Source organism: Saccopteryx leptura, chromosome 3 (assembly GCF_036850995.1).
Source record: "Saccopteryx leptura isolate mSacLep1 chromosome 3, mSacLep1_pri_phased_curated, whole genome shotgun sequence".
Classification (NCBI taxonomy): domain Eukaryota; kingdom Metazoa; phylum Chordata; class Mammalia; order Chiroptera; family Emballonuridae; genus Saccopteryx; species Saccopteryx leptura.
Window position 1 is genome coordinate 92,398,370 of NC_089505.1, and position 18,837 is coordinate 92,417,206.

Below are 18,837 nucleotides of genomic sequence, written 5' to 3' on the forward strand. Positions count from 1 at the left end.
CTAACTAAGTTCAGTTACCGAGCGTCCCCCAGCACCCCGACGGTGTCCGAGGCCCTGCTCCCGGTACCCCCGCCCGCCAGGTGCCAGAGCACGCTCCCCGAGCGCCACCGCGTTGCCAAAGGGAGCGCAACCTGGGTCACTGTGGCTCTGCGCCCGGGGATTGCCGTGGGTTTAGGCAGGGTGCCCGCGGGCTCCGGGGAGCTCCAGAGTCGCTGGTCTTCCTCCCTCCCTCCCCCCACCCGCTGTCAGCGAGGCAGGCAGCTGCCAAGGACCCCGCTGTGGTCCGAAGGAAAGCCAAGGCCAGTCAGCACTTTCCGTGGTGGCCCAGAGCTTGTCAGGAACTGGCACGGGTCTGCTGCTGGTCTAGGGAGGCCCAACCGACAGGCGCTGGGCCCTGGGGTCAGGAGGCCTGAGTTCCCTGTTGTGTGGCCTCAGTAACAGTGTCTCCACCTCTCTGACCCACTTGCACCCCCTCCTCCCATTCGTAAAATGGCCAAATGTAATATGTATGTCACCAGCTAGGGTGGAGGACCACGAAGTCAAGAAACCAAGTTAAAAAATTATCTCTTACCTCTTTACTATCACTCCCTCCCCCACCAAACACCCTGCTTTGGTCCCTAAGGGAGCAAGCAGGTCAGGAGGTGTCAAGGCTTAAAGGACTGCAAAGTGTGGCCACTTGAGTTTCAGACACAAGATTTCCTTCTTCACTATACGCCATGCCAAACTCCTCCGCCCCACCCCCTCCCTGTTCAAGAAACTTTTCTAAGGAGAGGTCCCCACAGAGCCACCAAGCTGCTGGCTATTTTAGTCCAAATACCCTGGAATTGATCAGCTAGACCAAAATAACCCAAGGAACAGCTGTTGGGCAACAGGCCCCCGGAGACCCTGCCCGGGCCCCTGGCCCTGACGTGCATTGGCAGAGGCTCAGATTCTAAAGCCACAAAGCTAAGCCCCGGCCTTTTTTCCAAAGGTACATGCAGTCTTGATGCCTTCTGATGGATCAAAACCCTGAGCCTCTGGGTCTGAGCCAGCTCCAGTGTGCAGGAGCCCTGGGGGGGGGGGGGGAGGCTCTGAGGCACCTGGGATCCTGTGTCTCTTTCCCCATGTACACTCCAGGCCTCCACGCCAGGCCTCCCGAGGCTTCTGTCTCTCCCCACTCCTCAGGTCCCCACTGTACCTTCGTCTTTCCTAGCTGCAGGGGCTGAGCCCCCTCTTGAGTCTCATCCCCTTGAAGAGACAGGTGCTGGAGCAATGGACTGAACCCCGGAGAGTGGGGGGAGCGCCCCGCTGCACACATGAGGCACAAAGGCAGACTCAGACAAGCAGGTCCTCCCTCTCCAGCAACAGCCTGGGGTGGTCTGTTACACCCTCCACCTTTCCGGTCTCAGGCTTGGTTCCTGCTGCTCACTACAGTATTAGGGGACCTCTTTTATTACTGGGGGGAGCCCTCGGCATCGATGTTTTAGGCCACCTGCGTTTGGTTGGGCTGCCATCTGGCATATGTGTGTCGTGTGCCTGTGTGTGTGAGTGTGCACAGCCCTGCCCAGTGGTCCGCTTGGCTGGAGCCCTGGCCTAGGAGTCAGGCCCCAGCGACGTGGTCCTGGCCCCACCACTGGCCACAGTGCCTTTCCTGGGCCACTCTACCTCTTTGGGGAAGACTCCCCAGACTGGGGTCCCTGGGACCCTTTAAGATAAACTCTTTTCAGGATTTTAAAAAGGGAGTGCCTATTCACCAGAGTAACTTTGGTGGAAACTGAGCTTTTACCTAGGAGGAAGTCACCCAGAGTAAAGGCTACAATTCTAGATGATGAACTCGGTGGAAGCCCTAGTTATTCTGTGCCAAGCAGAAACTGGCACTCACGGGTGACTTTGATGAATGAAAACAGAGCTGAATTTCTACTTATCAAGGGCTTGCAACCAGGGGAACGTGTGGTGGTAAAATAATCAAAGGGGTCCCCCGTAATAAAAATGTTGAGAGATACCACCCTTGGCCTTGATTTCCTCGTCTTGAAACTGGAGAGGGAATAACCTTCTCTCCCCCCCCATAGACAGTGTGAGGCCCACACGGGAAACAGAGCTAGCGGACATGCTCTGAAGAATGTTTGGGACACACTGCATGTAATAGTGGCTGTAAGTCTTGCTAAGGCAGGAACTCCTTGCTTCTTGCTTTGAGTGTCCCCCAAAGTCCCTTGATTTTAAATGTAAGCACCAGACATGGCTGAGGTTCATGGGGAGCAGGGATGACCCCGTCTTCCAGGATGCCCATCCCTTGGCAACATGTAAGCTTTGCCACCTCTGATTTCCCCCCAGCAAGGAAAGCATGGCTGTGACCTCAGCAAGGTCACACACTGAGCCAGTGATACCCGCTAGAAATAGAACACAGGCATCCTGACACCCCAGCTGCTCCGCACACCCCGCTCCCCCCCCCCCCGAAGGAACGTTGCAGGGGACAGGGGACAGGGGACATGGGACACAGGAGAGACCTTCAGAGACTCAGCTTGTCAGCTTCTTTGTGTTCTCAGAGTCAACACACTTTGTGATTCTTATTCAAGAGGCTCAAAACAGGGGGGTGGCAAGTGCCCAAGGCTTCCTGATGTGTTCAGAGCTGACATCATGCCTTGCCCAGCTGGCCAAACCGAAGTCTCACTCCTTCTCTGTGCTCCCCCCAACTACAGGGCACTTCCTGTCTTGTCTTTCAGTGGCCCGTGTCTGAGTCCCTGTCAGGCCTTGGGGAGCTATGTGGACAGGGGTACCCAGGAAGTCCCCCATGTGGGGTGTGGCCCTTGTGAGCAAAAGCAATCCAGTAATCATATTTTCTTATTTGGTTGCCAGACTGACCTCTAAATTAGCCCAAATCCTAGGTCCTAAATTGTAAGCAAGATGATACCAGTATGGCAAACACAGGGGTCTGAATCCAGCTGCAGACACTAGGTTTGAATGATAAGGATGTTGGTGATATCATTTGGATATCACCCGTGATGAGCACCTGGCCGACTTGGTAGGAGGCACGAGGACACCCCTTGGGCCCCAGGGGTGTCCTCGTACTTTGTCTGGGCAGCTGGACTTGACAGACCCAGCTCTCCACTCCATGGGCACTTGTTCTGTCTCTAGCCACCCCCACAGCTGGCCAATCCCAAGCTCCTCCATGTTCCCACCCACTGCTCTTCCTCATTCCACCACCAGGCGGCACCCTCTGTTACCTGCACCAGTGACTCTTGACTCTGTGCCTGTACCCACTCTTTAGATGAAAAGCTCCCCGCCCTAGTTTCATTCCTGGGAGCAGGAGGTGAATCTTCAACCAGCCTACATGGGAGGCAGGGTGGTGGTAGGGGTCCATGCAGTACATGGGCTTGCAGTCGGACAGACCCAGGTCAGATCCTGGCCCTCCCGTTCACTGGTTCTGTCGCCTTGGGCAAGTTACTGAACTTCTCTCAGCCTCAGTTTTCCCATCTATGAAGTGGGAAACTCTCGTGCCTACATCACTGGGCTGTCGTGAGGATTAGGAGAGGCATCTATCGAGGGCTTAGCAGTGAGACTGACAACAAATGGTGGCCTGGCCACATACTTATCAAGTTCTCTGCCTTCTCACCTAGAGCAGCTAAAGATTTCATGGAGGTGGTATTCGTCAGATAAAGAAGGTAAGTGCTTGTCTCTTTGGAATTTATTTGTTAGGGAGCTCATAACATTCGAAGGTCAGTTTTAGTAAATCTCCATGTTCTGAACCATATTTCCACCTGAAAAGAGAGAGAGACAGACACAGACACACTCCTTAGCTCTTTCCTGACTTTGTGAGCACCCCCCCACACACACACACACACACCCTGCCCCAGCTCGCTGGCTTGGTTGGTCTGAGCGTAGGCAGACTAATAAGACCAAGGACATGGGGTCAGTCCCTCAGCCCAGCACAAGGAGATATCTGTTCTCTGCTCACGGCCGGGGTGCCAATTGCTGGCCAGCCATCCAGCAAATGCGTGACCTTGGGTAGGGCTGGGGGAGGACAGGGATAGTGTCACCCTGTCTCTCCCAGAGGAAAATCACAGAGCACACATCCCGAGAGTCAAAGGCACGGTCATCCCACGGGCAGGAGACACATGTCACAGCCAGCTCCGGAGTCATCCGTTTCCTCTTTGCTGGCCCCTACCTCTTGTCCAGTGGCAAGGCCCCTCAGCTCTCCTTCTCTGCCTCTCCACGGTCACCTCCTTAGTCCCCGCTGGCCTGCCTGTGACCTCCCTTGCCCAGCCCCCACTCACACACCTCATGCTCAAGAAAGCCAAAGCGATCCTTTGACAAGGTACATCAGATCACATCCCCTCCTGCTCAGACACCTCCAGTGGCTTCCTGTGTGTGGCAGGCAGACTTTTAAGATGAACCCAATTGACACCCCCCCACACACCTGATGGCATTCCTTTAGCGGGCACAGGACTCCATTCTGTGACTCGATCCTAATGAATAGAATATGGCCAAAATGATGGATGCCATTTCTGGGATTAAGTTACAAAAGATGGTGACCTCTGTCTTGCTATCAGACTTTCTCTCTCTCTCTCTCTCTTGACTCTTTGGTTTGAGTGCTGTGATGTAGCAAGCTGCCACCTTGGAGAGGCCCGCATGGGAGGGGCCTCGGATGGCCTCGGATCAGCAGCCATCAAGGAACTCCCAGTCCTGAAATAATCACGTGAGCTCGAAGTGGTGACCTCCCAGTCAAACCTTGAGATGTCTACAGCCCAGCCAGCATCTGGACTACTGTCTCCGAGAGCCCCTGAAGGGGAGGACCCAGTGAAGGCGTGCCCAGATTCTTGACCCACAGAAACTTTGAGATAAAAAATGAGTTTGGTTTCAAACTGCTAAATTTCAGGGTCATTTGTTACACACAGCAATAGCTAGCTAATACACTGAGGCACTTAAACTAAAATCCTATCAGGCCCTGAGTGGTCTGGCCCCACATGCCTCTCCCACCCTGTGTGGAACCACACCCCACTTGGCTCACCGCCCTCCAGCCATTCTGGTCCTTTTGTATACCTGTCTAGTTCATCACATTTACTCCTACCCCAGGACCTTTGCTTATGCTGTGCCCTCTGGCTGAAACACTTACCCCTCAGCTCTTGGCATGATCGATGCCAGTTGGTCATTCAGGTTTTCTTGGCTGGATGTCACCTCCCCTGCCTGGCCTTCACTGACCTCCTCTCTCCCAGTCACTCTCTATGCTGCCACCTTCGAAGCATTTATTTTCTTCAAAGCATTTATTACCACCTGATATTACCTAGCTTGTTTGTTAGTTTCCTTATTCACTCTACCTTCCCCCATGGAAATGAAACTTCTCCGAGAGTCGGTATGTTGTCCAATTCCTGGAATCAGCCCTAGAACATAATGGGCACTCAGATGTTTAATTACCTGATTGATTATGCGTTGCAAGTAATCTACCAGTGTTGCGATAGCTTCTGGTGGTCTCTCACCTGGCGTTGCCCACCCACCTCTTCCGGAAGAGTCAGGTTCCCCATCCCCCCAAAGGCAGCCTTGACTCTGCTTCTTCGGAGGGGAAGGGACTCAGTGTGTGGGTAACAAAGCGCCCCAGCTGTGCCCCTGCAGTAACCGGGGAGCTTGGGCTCTTCTAAACACATCTCTAGTTCTTTCCCACTCCTTTAAAAGCACACAGCACCCCACAAATGGCTTTATCCTGTCTACTGTTGAGCCTCAGACATACGCTCTTTCCATCTGGCCTCTTACCACATTTTAAGTTTGGTTTAAGGAAACCCGGCTTCCTCCAGGGAGTCCTCCAGAATTGCCCTGGACAATTTTCTAGTTCCCTTATTCTCTATCGTGGGAGAATAGGTGTGGGGGTACCAAGTGTAGTCCTGTGCTTACAGAGCCCATGGCATAAGAGGCAGCCATGAGGAGAAGTAACCACAATGTGGTTAGAGCTCAGGACTTGGATGTCAGCCTGTCAAACTCTAACTCTCACTCCTTTATTCAGCGCACTGAAATAGGGGCCGTAGACTCGGGTAGGGTCAGAGCTCAAAGCATCCACTAATGGACGGACGAATCAGCCTGCATTCTCATCCTGGTTCCATCACTTCTAGGCCATGGCTCTTCTGTAAGCCACGTGATCTCTCCAAGCCTCAGTCGCTTCATCTGTAAAATGGACATTCATGGTCTCATAGGGTTAGAGTGAGGACTAAAAGAGATCAGGTGCAAATTGGCACGTGACACAGCCCCTAAAGGGGGCTGTTCAATAAATAGCAGCATCCTGACACTGCCATTGTTTGGACACCTCCAGCAACAAACGTCTATTGCCTGCTGCTTAATATTCACAGGAAAGCCATTGAGCTGGGTCCTGGAGAGACAAAGATCGAGTAGACAGCCTCCGTTCTTAGGTGACTCACAATCTCCTTGAAGAGAGGGGACACAGAGCAGCAGCCAGCAAACAATTCAAGGACTCGCCGTATCTATGATAGCTGCCAAGCAAGCCTCGTGGGTTCATAAATGTCACAGGCATTTGGAGGAGCCGGGGATGCCTGGGCTGGCGTGACTGGGGAAAGGTACATCTTGACACTGTTGATCGTATTTTCCAAATCAGATCTTGGAGCCACGGCCGTGTGGCTTCATGCTTCTATGCCCTGGCACACCGCGTCCCCTCTGCCGGTCCACCTGCCAGTTCAGGCTCACTCTACGAGACACCGTGCATTTCTCCAGGTGGCCTTGACCTTCCCAGGTGCAGCCACATATCTCCTCTGCGTCTCCCGCTCTCCAGGTTTCTATTACTGTCCCTTACAATGTGGCGTGGCATTTACTGATGACACATTTGTCCCCCCTGCTGGGTTGTTTGTGAGCTCTGGTGTGAGAAGAAAGAGGTCCTTGTGAGCAAATATTATGTCCTTTCTGTCTTTCTTTGTGTTTATTTATTATTTTGTTTTTTATTGATTGATTTCAATGAGAGAGGAAGGAAGAGAGAGAGAGAGAGAGAGAGAGAGAGGAACATTGAACTGTTCCTGTATGTGCACTGACTGGGGATCGAACCAGTAACCTCTGCGCTTCGGGACAATGCTCTAACCAACTGCGCTGTCTGGCCAGGGCTGTCCATTCTGTCTTTGAATCTCAGAGCCCAGCATAGGGCCCTGCCCGGGGCAAGTGCTCAATGTCTTTGCTGAATGAATGAAGGCATGCATGCTTATACGAATGAATGATGCAGCTGTAGGAAATGAGAATTGGACAAAACGTCTGAAGTCAGAGTTGCATCAGAGACTCAAGGGATATGGGTCTCTGTAACCGTGCTGCAGAACTACTGGTTCGACCCCACAAATAAATCCTACCCGCGCTGCTCCATGGCCCAAGGCTTGGCTCCTTGCTCACCCCTCCCCCCCACACACACACACCAGAATACTGACGGCACTCTGAGCATTGCGTTAACTACTTACAAGTCTGTGCAGCTCCTTGACCAGGGAGCCTCGGTTGCTCCTCAGAGCCATAGTCAGGTGGGCAGCCCATGGGTCGGGATTCACTTTCGAGAAACTGGGGCTCAGGTGGCTCACCAGCTATGCAGCGTTTCACAGCCAGTGCACTGCAAGAAGTTTGAGCGTTTCCAATGCTGACCAAGTCTCCTCTGCTCCTTTTGCAGCTCTTATGGCCTCAAGGGCGCTGTCACAGGATCATGGTCGGCGCTTAGATGCTGCTGAGTGCAGGGCTGGCTGACCGGTTGGATGTGGCGCCCCAGAGCCTGGCCTCTGAACGCTAATTCTGGGCGTACCACACAGAGCTGACGGCGGGGCGGTATGTAGGCTGCCCTGCATCCAACAGGTGTGCGCACCCCTCCGCGGACACATCTCTCCCTCCTTCCAGGGGTGGGTCTCTCTGAGAAGGGAGATGGGGAGGCTGACCTAACCGGAAGGAGTGGTATAGAGCTACAAGAATTCTTTCTAGTAAATGTGGGGGGTTCACAGGAGGCTATTTTTATGTGAATATGTATGTGATTTGCATACATATGCATATAATTCACTGGATTCTTGAAGTAAACCATTAAAGCTGAAGCCATTTGATCAGGTGTAGGCCCGTGGCAGCTGTAGATGCCTCTACCATCCAAGCTTCCATGGTTTTTTTACCCCTGAAGCTTCTTCTAATTTAATATGAAATCGTTTTCAGTTTTACCGAAGACCTCAAAAGCTGCAGAGAACACACTTATACAATAACACTAATAACACTTACTGAGTGCTTACGATTGATAGATATATGAATTTACCAGAACTTCCAACTGCCCTGTGGTTGTTCCACCTGACTGCCTGACCTCACCCTTACTTACTGAACAATCGCCCCTGGGCAGAAGAGTTCCAGGAAGCCAAAACCGTAAAACCGTAAAAGGGGATGTACCAGAACTTCTGACTCAGTATCTCCTCAGGCTCTCCCAAACCCTATAAAATTTGCCTTATAGTCTGTACCGGTGCTCTTCTCCCCGGAGAAGTGCCTGGCAGGGTTCCTTTCTTCCTTTCAATAAAGCCTGTTACTCTGGTCTTTTTGAACTCCCATGAATTCCAACAACGATGTGTTAAACGCTGCGCTATGGGCTGTAAATATATTATCTTAATCTCGATGACCCAAAAAGTGATTTCAATTACTATCCCCATTTTACAGGAGAGGAAACTGAGGTCTACAGGCTGAAGGTCACAGGGCTTGTCAGTGATTCAAACATGGGCAGTCTGGTTCCATTCGTTTAGGCAGCAAATATTAGCCCGAGCCCCTACTATGAGCCAGGCAGTATTCTACGCACTGGGAATACTGCCGTGAACAACCACAAAAAAGGACAAAGTCCCAGCCATCATAAAGTCTTCGTGTGCATTAGTTAGGGTAAGGTTGTTTGATGAAACGAAGGACCCCAACATGTATTAAAGGACAAAGAAGTTGTGACCGGCTCCACATGGTTGTTGGGTAGCACCCAGGTTCCTTCCAAGGCTTTGTTCTGCTAAGCACTTTGGACACGTCTGCTGTTTGGGTGGACCCGGTGTCACCAGCAGGAAGGTGGAAGGGAGCGTAGGGGACCACCCCTGCGGTGCTAAAGCCCAGGCCTACGGGTGGGGGTGGGGGTGGGGGAAGGTGATGGCCATGCCCTTTTCCTTTCTGTGAGTGAAGCGTAGTTCCAAAGTCACATCCACGTTCAAGAGAGGCCAGGGTCTGGCCAGGGGCCGAGGAGGAAGGGAGCAGGGATCTGTGTGGGCTGCCAGCAGCCTGTACCCCAGAATGACCGCCACCGAGCAAACGATGACAGTGGGTGATTCCGGAGAGCAGTGAGCACAGAGAAGGAAAAGAAACAGGGGGAGGGGCTGGGGGCGGGGCAGTCACATTTTTAGACAGTCACAAGCTCTTAATCACTGTCCTTAGCTGACCCCCCCACCACATCCATGTTCGCGTTTGCGGGGACGATGCTGAAGGCTTAGCAGGGCCCCAAGCCCTTCCTTGAACCAAATAAGGTCAATTCACGTCCAGCTGAGTAACCAGGTGCTCTGGCCCGGCAAGACTTTACTGGACTTGACCTTCCTGCCGTTTACCAAGGTATGTTTATTTGTCATTGCATTCTCATTTTAAAACCCTGTAAGAAGGCGAGGGCAAGTACTTTCATCCACCTTTGATGATGGAAACTTGAGGCTTGAAAATGTTCTGTCCTGTTAGAATATAAACTGTATTGAATTCCCACGTGCCAAGGAACTGGGATCAAGAGGCCAATGAGGTGTGGCCTCGCATACACAGTTCCCTCCCTCTGATACCTTGGCAGGTAGCTTAGTGTGCTATGCAGGCATATAAGCAAATATCTTGTAAGATATATTTATACAATGTTAAAAGTGTATGCAAAATACAGTGGTACAGAGAAGGAGAGGAACAATTCTACCTGGATGAGGAGGGATCAGACAAGGTATCACAGAAGAGGTGATGGCTGACCAAGGTTTTGAGGGATGAATAGGAGTTCTACAAGCAAGTGGGGAATCTGATCCAGGTGAGAAAATTCTGTTCCAGAGGGAGGAACTGTGTATGCGAAGGCACGGAGTTCTCACAAAATGCTTTGGAATTTGGCCGTGAGCGTGTGAGAACTGCTCACTGAACTTCTATAAATCAGTGCTGGGAAGTAACCCTGGTCTCCTGACTCCTTGTCCAAGCTTGTTTTTGACCACCTTTTGCAGCTGTCCCATGGTTGAGTGGAACAGCCTCCGGGGATCAGACAAACCTTTTCAAAGCTCTGATCACAGAAGCTGCTGTTCCTAAGCGTTCACCCAGCAATGTTGACTGTATGCGTGCTGAACAGACCCCAGCATTGGGGATACAGTGCAACCCGATCTGATCCCCAACACAAGGGAGAGGTCAGTGCAGTCTGCAACTCACTTTGTCATTCTGAGCAAGTCCCTAAGCTCTCTCCGTCTCACCCTCGGTCTCATCTCTAAAACAAGGCTCCTGAGCTAGATGACGTCTAAGGTCCCGTCCAGGGGTCCTTTTTCTCTAATGAGTGGCCATGCTGGGGAAGCAGATAAACCCTCATTAACCTGTCTCCAGCACTTCAGGGGGCTGAGCACCCTTGTTCTGAAGGTTAGGTCATTGGTTCCATCCTCGGAGAGAATGGAATCCCTTCTTTACTCCCTGTCCCAAATAGTTTTCTTGTTGGTGAATTCAGCCCCTCCCTGTTCGCATTCTTGTGTTTTGGGTACTGATCTTGGTCAAACTCTAATGAGGCTCTTTTTCTACTGGGCTCTTCCTGGAGCGTGTCCTCAAGAACCCAATGTTAGCAAGAATCCAGTTAGGTCAGTTTAGCCAGGACCCCCTTAACCCCTGATAAAACAGTTTTTTCTTAGTGATTGTCCATCCACCGAATCTTCAATGTGTTCCCTGGCTATAAATTCCTCACTTTTTCTGGTTGGATTAGGACTTAAGCCCCATTTGTCTCCCCTACTGCGAGACACCCATGCCTATTGCGAGACACCCATGCCTATTGCTACAGTTTTGAATAAAGTCTGCCTTATTGTTTTTACAAGTCCCCGAATAATTTAACAGACCCCACCTCACCCACCCACGATTCCGTTGCTCCAGTAAGATGCCAGCCACTGTGTTGCCGGAGATTCTGAGAAAGAGAAGCATCTTCTCCCCACACTGAGAGGCTGCCACGTGAGGGCGTGGTGCTGGCAGCTGCTGCGGCCATTTTCTGACCCCAGTAAGCGTTCATGACCTACCTCCCACCTGGATGCAGGACGCTTGACCCATGTGGAGCCCGTGGAGAGGGTGGAGGGCCAGAGAGAAGCCATGTACTCTCTCTGGACCTCCCAGTTCCATGAGTCAGTACAGTCCTGCTTTTTGCTCGAGCCCTATTTGAAGTTGGAGTGGGGTGTTCTGTCTCTCGCAAACTCTGAAAGCAGCAGCAGCAGCAGCAGCAGCAGCGACTGATGGCCACCTCCTCCGTGAGAGCCAGCAGCTTCACTGTTGGTCCCATCTCGGACCAGCTCCCAGTGCCCCTGGGTCAATGAGATCTTGGGGAAACAGAGGAACACTGAGAAAAGCCATCCTATGTGAGGGAGGGTTGGGAGGATCCCCTTTGGATACTGCATTATAATAAGAAATATATCTTGGTCTTTGTCCCCATTCCTGGCACAGATCTCCTAAAACCCTTGGGGTTTCCTGAGTGATAAGGGTGACTTTTGTTACTCACAACGAGCCCCTTGAGATCACACCTGAGTCTGTGCTAATGCGGTGTCTCAGGGAGGGACTGTCACCAGAAAGACCAGGTAGTGAGCAGGTCAGAACTTTCTGTCCCACCCCAGGCCCCCGGGGATGAGAGGGGCTGGTGAGTGAGCTCTATGAAACCCCGTGCGTGGTCTGATCCAGGTTTCTGTGCTGATGAGAGCATCCAGGTGCGCGGAGGGTTGTGCCGCCAGAGGGGGCGTGGCGGCTCCCACCTCCTTCTCCGTGAGGCCACCCACCCCCCCCTGCACAGGGCTTCTGCCTGGTGACTTCTGACGTGTGTCCTTTATAAGGTGGCCAATCGTCCTCCTTGAGGGAGGACAGCCCTTCTTTTGTAAGTTCGGTCCTCCCTCGAGAAGCGTCCTCCTACATGTCCTCCTTTTTGATATTGGAAGACTCATCTGTAAATGTCCCTATTCGATCGATGCAGAGTCGATCCATTGTGTGTGATGTGATGTATTTGTATCTAAATGGGTACTTTTTTCTTACAATTATTACTAAAAATTAATAGGCATGTAAGCATAATTACAATATAAAATATTACAAATGTTTTTATTATGCATTTGTCATATTACAGTATATTATTGTTGCAATGAATATAATGTTTCTTTTATTGACCATATTGTTTTCTTCCATTTATTTTTGTCCTTCTTTTCATTGTAAAAAAGTTGGTCACCTTATTTATGATAAACTGGTAAAGAGAAGTCAAGCACTTTTCTACGTTCCAGGAGCAGTTCTAGCAAATAATCCAACCCGAGGAGGGAGTCATGGGAGCCCCCAGTTGATAGCCCACAGGTCCAAAGTGCCGGGGACCCAACACAACTGGTGTCGGAAGTGGGAGCAGCGTTGTGGGACCAAGCCCTTTGGCTCTAACCTGTGGGGAGGGGTGCCCATGGCGGGTGGACAGTGTCCGAGCGGGACTGAGTGGGCACCAACTGGTCTCCAAAGAACTGGAGAGTTGTTTGGTGTCAGAGAAAACACACCGGTGACCTAAGAGAGGGTTTATGACCATCTTTCCCCTCATTGAGTGCTAGTTCTGAGTAAAATTAACCCAAGAAAAGAAAACGTGCAATTAATGACTAGACGTTTACATTCTCATGACATCAGAAATCTAATTCAAAGTGTCCCAAGAAACGTAGGGGCCTCTGGTTTCTCTTCCCCAGACAGCACCCAGGGGGGCCCAGCCAGGGGTTCTGAAGGGGCAGCTTCCTCGGACTGTGGGACAAAGCAGTGCTGGTGCTCACCCCGCCTCCCCCTCCGTGACGGGGAAACCCCGCCTCCCCCTCCGTGATGGGGAAACCCCGCCTCCCCCTCCGTGACGGGGAAACCCAGCCTCCCCCTCCGTGACGGGGGAAACCCCGCCTCCCCCTCCGTGACGGGGAAACCCAGCCTCCCCGTGTCCACTCTCCCCTCTGTACACGGGGACATCCTTCCTCAAGAAACATTGCTCGGATGGTTTAACTGAACGAAGCTTTGGGCGTCAATAGTCCTTTCTATTCTCCCCGACCTCCCCCCCTCCCAACGGCCTCATTCCGGACTCATACACTTTCCTGGCCCTCCTTTGCAGTAGATCAGCTTATCAGGGCTCGGGAGGACTCAGTGGGCGGTGGCTTCTCCTGTGGCCACCAGACTAGCTCTGTCCTCAGCAGTTTACAAACGAGGTACATTTGAGCCGGTTGGTGACTGAGGCGCAGAAGGCCTCACAAGTGACCAGGTGGCAGCATGGAAAGGTGCGTGCATACAGGTAAGCCTAAAATTACTCAAGGACTAGACTAGACGAAGCTAGGTGACCTAATGATGTGTGTGTGTAAAGACCATGCCAGTCAGTAAGCATTTACTGAGCACCTCCTGTGTACACAAAGAGCCCTAAGCCAGCCCTGGATCAGGGACTCGGGAGAAGAGAAAGGCAATGAGGGGGACAAATCTGAGTCACAGGCGTGGGTCCTTGGTCCCCAACAGCCATTAAACTCTAATTTTCACATAGCTAGCTCATCACGGAAATGCTTTGAATCATCGCTGTATTCAAAGGGGAAGCACTTAGGCAGGGACACTCCAATCAAATTGGAGATGCTGAATTTGGAAACTCTCCAGTGTCTATGAGGCCAGCTGTCTGATTATAGGGAGCAAATGACCTCAGTAGAGGGTGGATTTCATCATCTGAGAGGTGAGGGAGAACGCTTCACAGGAAGTGACACTTAATTACCAATTTCCTATCCCCTTTCTAGGCCCTACAGGAAAAGTCCCTCTGGGTCTCTTGTCTACCCTTCAGCCCCGAATGCAAGGCTCACACATACACACACAGAGGACGAATTAGGGCCTTTTTTTTGTCAGCTGAATCACAAGAACAAGCGAGTTCTGCATCAAGATGCTCCATCTCCCACTGCTGATTAGTTATTCAGGAGCTGCTGATGGGTGACAGTTGCCTTGGAGTTGTGGTGACTTTCAATATCCTAAAGTATAGCACTCAGGGAGGGAGTCCTCTCAGCAGAATGACAATGCATGTTGAAAAAACAAAAACAAAAACAAAAAGCCAAATTGCTGCCTTGAAAATAGTATCTTTGATGAGAAAACACCTTGCAGATGAGACTCTCAGAACAAGAAGTATTGGGGGTCACTGTTTTCATTGTCTGGTGACGAGGGAATGAACAAACAGAAAGGGGACCAGGGACTTTCTGTCTCATCTCAGATACATACGTCCCCCATGTAAGGGGAAGAGATGTGTTCCTGTAAAGGTGACTGTAAATGGGAATTTTTTACAGCCTAAATCATTTATTCCCTATTACCTTCCTTGCAAAAATGGCTCCTCAGAATATCCGTAAGCTTTAGGATGTGATAAAACCACAGCTAAGACTGCTACAAACCTTTTTAACATTATTGCTTTTAGAGCTGGAACGGACCGTTTTCTTACAATAATTAAAAAAAAAATTACGTTAAAAAAAAAAGCTGAAAACCCATGAAATCACATAAGGTTATTTCTCTACATGGTACAATAGTTTCAATGTCAACCACCCTTTTCTGCGTAGTTTCTGAATTTGGAGCACTAGGTGAGGCTTTTCCATATGCTGTTGAATTTAGTTCCCAGCCCTAGTGGGTTGGCTCAGCCATAGAATGTCGGCCTGGCATGTGGAAGCCCCAGGTTTGATTCCTGGTCAGGGCACACAGGAGAAGCGACCATCTGCTTCTCCACTCCCCCTTCTCACTCTTCCCCTCCCGCAGCCATGGCTCGAATGAGGAAGTTGACCCCGGCTACAGAGAATGGCTCCATGGCCTCACCTCAGGCACTAAAATAGTTTGGTTGCTGAGCAACAGAGCAGCGGCTTCAGATGGGCAGAACATCAGCCCCAGATGGGGCTTGCTGGGTGGATACTGGTCAGGACACATGCGAGGAAGTCTGTTTCTCTGCCACCCTGCCTTTCCCTTGATAAAAAAAAAAAAAGTTTTTTTAATTCCCACGACAATCCTGTGATTTAGACATTATTTTTCCATTTATTTTTTTTGATGCAATAATAAAGTTTAAGGACATTATATAACTTACCCACATTCATGGATTGGAAGTGGCGAAGCTGGAATCCGAACTAGGTTTCTGGACGACTCTGAGCTTGGTATACTTTCTCCTCCCTGCCTGGTTTAAAGGTCTAAAGTAAGAAACCAAACAAACAATTGTGCCAACAACAACCTCAGCTGCCAAGACAAAACAGAACAGAGCCCCAGGTTCTAACAGGTCCCTTCACGGGAGTCCTTTAGGATGGGGAGAGACCAGGCACACCTTTTGCTGTGTTTGGGGAGGGAAAATTTTCACTTCTTCCCTCCTGGGTACTTTGGCAGGTTTAATAATTAAATTGACATAAGACAGATTAACAGGAGAAAATCAAATTTTATTTTATAGGTATTGAAGCCCCCAAAATATGGGGCTCAAAGAGGCGACTAATGCAGGCAGCAGTAAAATATACGGCTCACAAAAATTAGGGGATCAGGCCCTGGCCGGTTGGCTCAGTGGTAGAGCGTCGGCCTGGCATGTGGAAGTCCCGGGTTCGATTCCCAGCCAGGGCACACAGGAGAGGCGCCCATCTGCTTCTCCACCCCTCCCCCTTTCCTTCCTCTCTGTCTCTCTCTTTCCCTCCCGCAGCTGAGGCTCCATTGGAGCAAAAGATGGCCCGGGCGCTGGGGATGGCTCCTTGGCCTCAGCCCCAGGCGCTAGAGTGGCTCTGGTCTCAACAGAGCGACGCCCTGGATGGGCAGAGCATCGCCCCCTGGTGGGCGTGCCCAGTGGATTCCGTTCGGGCGCATGCGGGAGTCTGTCTGACTATCTCCCCGGTTCCAGCTTCAGAAAAATACAACAACAACAACAACAACAAAATAGGGGATCAGGGACCGTGCAGATACTCCAGTACTTTCAGCCTTTTGTACAGTGCATTTTCTCCAATGAAATAAAAGTTGGTTTTGCATCTCATTTGCATAATTGAACAACTTTCTTTGACTTGTTTGCTTTTCTGATGTTCTTATTGAATAAAAAAAAATCAAATGATTCTTTTTTTTTTAACACTTCATAGTCATTTTGAAATACCCCCTAATTTCTGTGAGCAGTATATTTTAAACAAACAATAAGCTTGTGAAGACTAGACAAAACAATAGGGTTCTGGAGGAGCTAACTAGTGAAGACGGGACAAGGTCGGTTCGTGTAGCCTTCTCAGTCCCGAGTTCCCTGTCTCTGGGGACGAGGCTGCCTTCCACCCTCCCGGTCTAGAGAGGATACCTTTACGTGGGAGATTTGTATGCTGCTTTCAGGGGGACAGACAAGGATCCCAGTGTCCTTCTTGTACCTGCTGTTTCTTCAATACCTTTCATCCAAACTAACTGGTACGCCCAAGTGGCGCATTTTGGGGGTGGCATATTTGGCTCCCACATGCCATTTAGATCTCAAGTCCAAACCATGTTTGAGATCTGTTGGCTTTCATAACAGTTTAGGTGAGGCTGAATGGGTGATAAGGCAAAGACCCCACCGCTCAAAGCCCACCTGGTAAGGAACGAGAGGGGACCATGTCTGTGAACCACACCTCAGCAGTGAAAGGGCTCAACTTCTGAAGCCCCCCGCCCCGCTCCCCTGCCCCAAGGCCTGTGGATCTGGGGGCCCGAGCTGGGGGGTCCAGGTCTTAGCTCTGCCGTCGGAATTTCTGAGGATGCCAGCATTCCTGTTCTGTAGTTGTGTGGCAGCCAGCTTCCCAGATGGTCCCCAAGGGGCCCCCTCCTGGTAGTCACACCCTGTGCGGTCCACACTGTGCTGAGGGTGTCCCCGTGACCAATAACGTATGACAGGCATGTCAATATTGGTTTTAGGTTATGAAAAGGCTACAACTTCCTTCCGGACATCACCCTTGCTCGTGCGCTCCCTCTCAAAACTCTGGGGGAAGCCAGAGAGTAAGGACCCTCAGGCAGTCCATAGAGAAGCCCACGTGACCTCCTGCCAACAACCACATCCGTGCGCTTGAGTGTGGATTTCCCAGCCCCAGACAACTGCAGCCCATGTGACACCGTGACTGGAACCTCCAGAGAAACCTTGACCAGAACCACCCAGCTAAGCCACTCCAGCATTCCTGACCCACAGAACCCACGAGATAATAAACATTTGTTATTTTAAGCTAAGTTTGGGGGTTACTTGTTTTGCAGAAATTGAAAAACAAAAACAAAAAACAAATACAGGTTGTTTTCTTTTCAAAGTTTCCCCATGGTTGCCTGACCAGGTTGTACCCGTCCTTGACAATTCCTCTCCTCCTTTCTCCAGCTCATTTACCTGCTCACTCCTTTTATTTTAAATAACTTCATTAAGGCAACAAATCTAAACTCAGAGCTCCTGAATCCAAAAATACAATTAGCCTTTGCACCTCTTCAGGGGACAGCCGGGTATGTGAACGGCGCCCCCTGCTGTACAGTGGACAGCCTGCACAGCTCTATGCAGCCCTGCCTGTACCAGAAAAAGTGCCCGATGCCAGGTTTTTCTGCAAAGATTACAGACAAGGGTGGTACTGATAAGGTGATTCATTTCCACTGGGGCTGGAAGACTCATCTTGAGGTTGCAGGTGAAGCCCAAGGATTTAAGTCGTTATCTTCTTCCTGCCTCAGGAAGGCACCTGTGAGGCATGATGGGGTGGTGGCCATGAGCTTGGGCACTGGTGTGACACAGAAAGGGCCAGTCTCAACTGTCTATGGGACTCCACACATGGCTTCACCCCCCCTGCAGGACTCAGATTCCTCAGCTGTTTCAAATGGGAATAGTAGTACCTCTCCCGCCCCCCGCCATGAGGTGGCTAGAGGTTACAGTGACTTCAAAACCGTGATTATCTTTGCTTATCCCCAGAAAAGTCCCACATCCTGCTTCTCACAGAGCAGATATTCAATAAGGATTTCTTGACTTAATAGGGTGAAAGGCTCCATTTCTCCAAGAGTGACACAGCCCTTTAGTTCTGGGTAAAGTAACAACCAAGAACAATAATGATGGTGATGATGAAGTCACAAGTTTAACTGAACGGTACAAAGCATACAGGGCGATTGGACCCTTTGTCTCATAAACCAAAGCCTCAATTCATTCATTTTTCCCCCCTTGTGCTGGTGACATTTCAGAAGGAAAGAAACTTCATCTCTTGGCAAAAGACAGACCGAGCGGCAGCAGCTGTGCCGCTGCAGATGCCCTTGGAGGGCCCTGGATAATCCTAACCTGAGGACGCACATGCGAACATTTAGTCGATAGCGTGAGCCTGACTTAACTTGAGTCAAGCTGCCAAACGCCGAGAAGCTATAAATAGTCCTGCCCGGCTGCCCGGTCCTCCTTCTGTCTCCAGGGTGGTGTCCGAAAGGCTCACGTGGGAGAGAAGATGCCAGTTGTTTCTTCTCCGGCGTCGGGACACAGGCTGGATCAACCGCTGACGTCAGAGGGGAATTCACTCCCTGTGCGCTGGTCTGGAATGTCACAGCCCTTTGGTGCCAGGAAGGACCGTACCACAGACTGGACACGCAGACAGAGCAGAGCTGTGTGGCCGAGATGGTGGGGGGAGAGGACTGCCTTGCTTGGGCCCGCACACGGGTGTTTAGCAAAGATGTAGAAGAAAAGAGAACAAGCCTCCTCTTCACACGGCCTCTTGCCCTGCG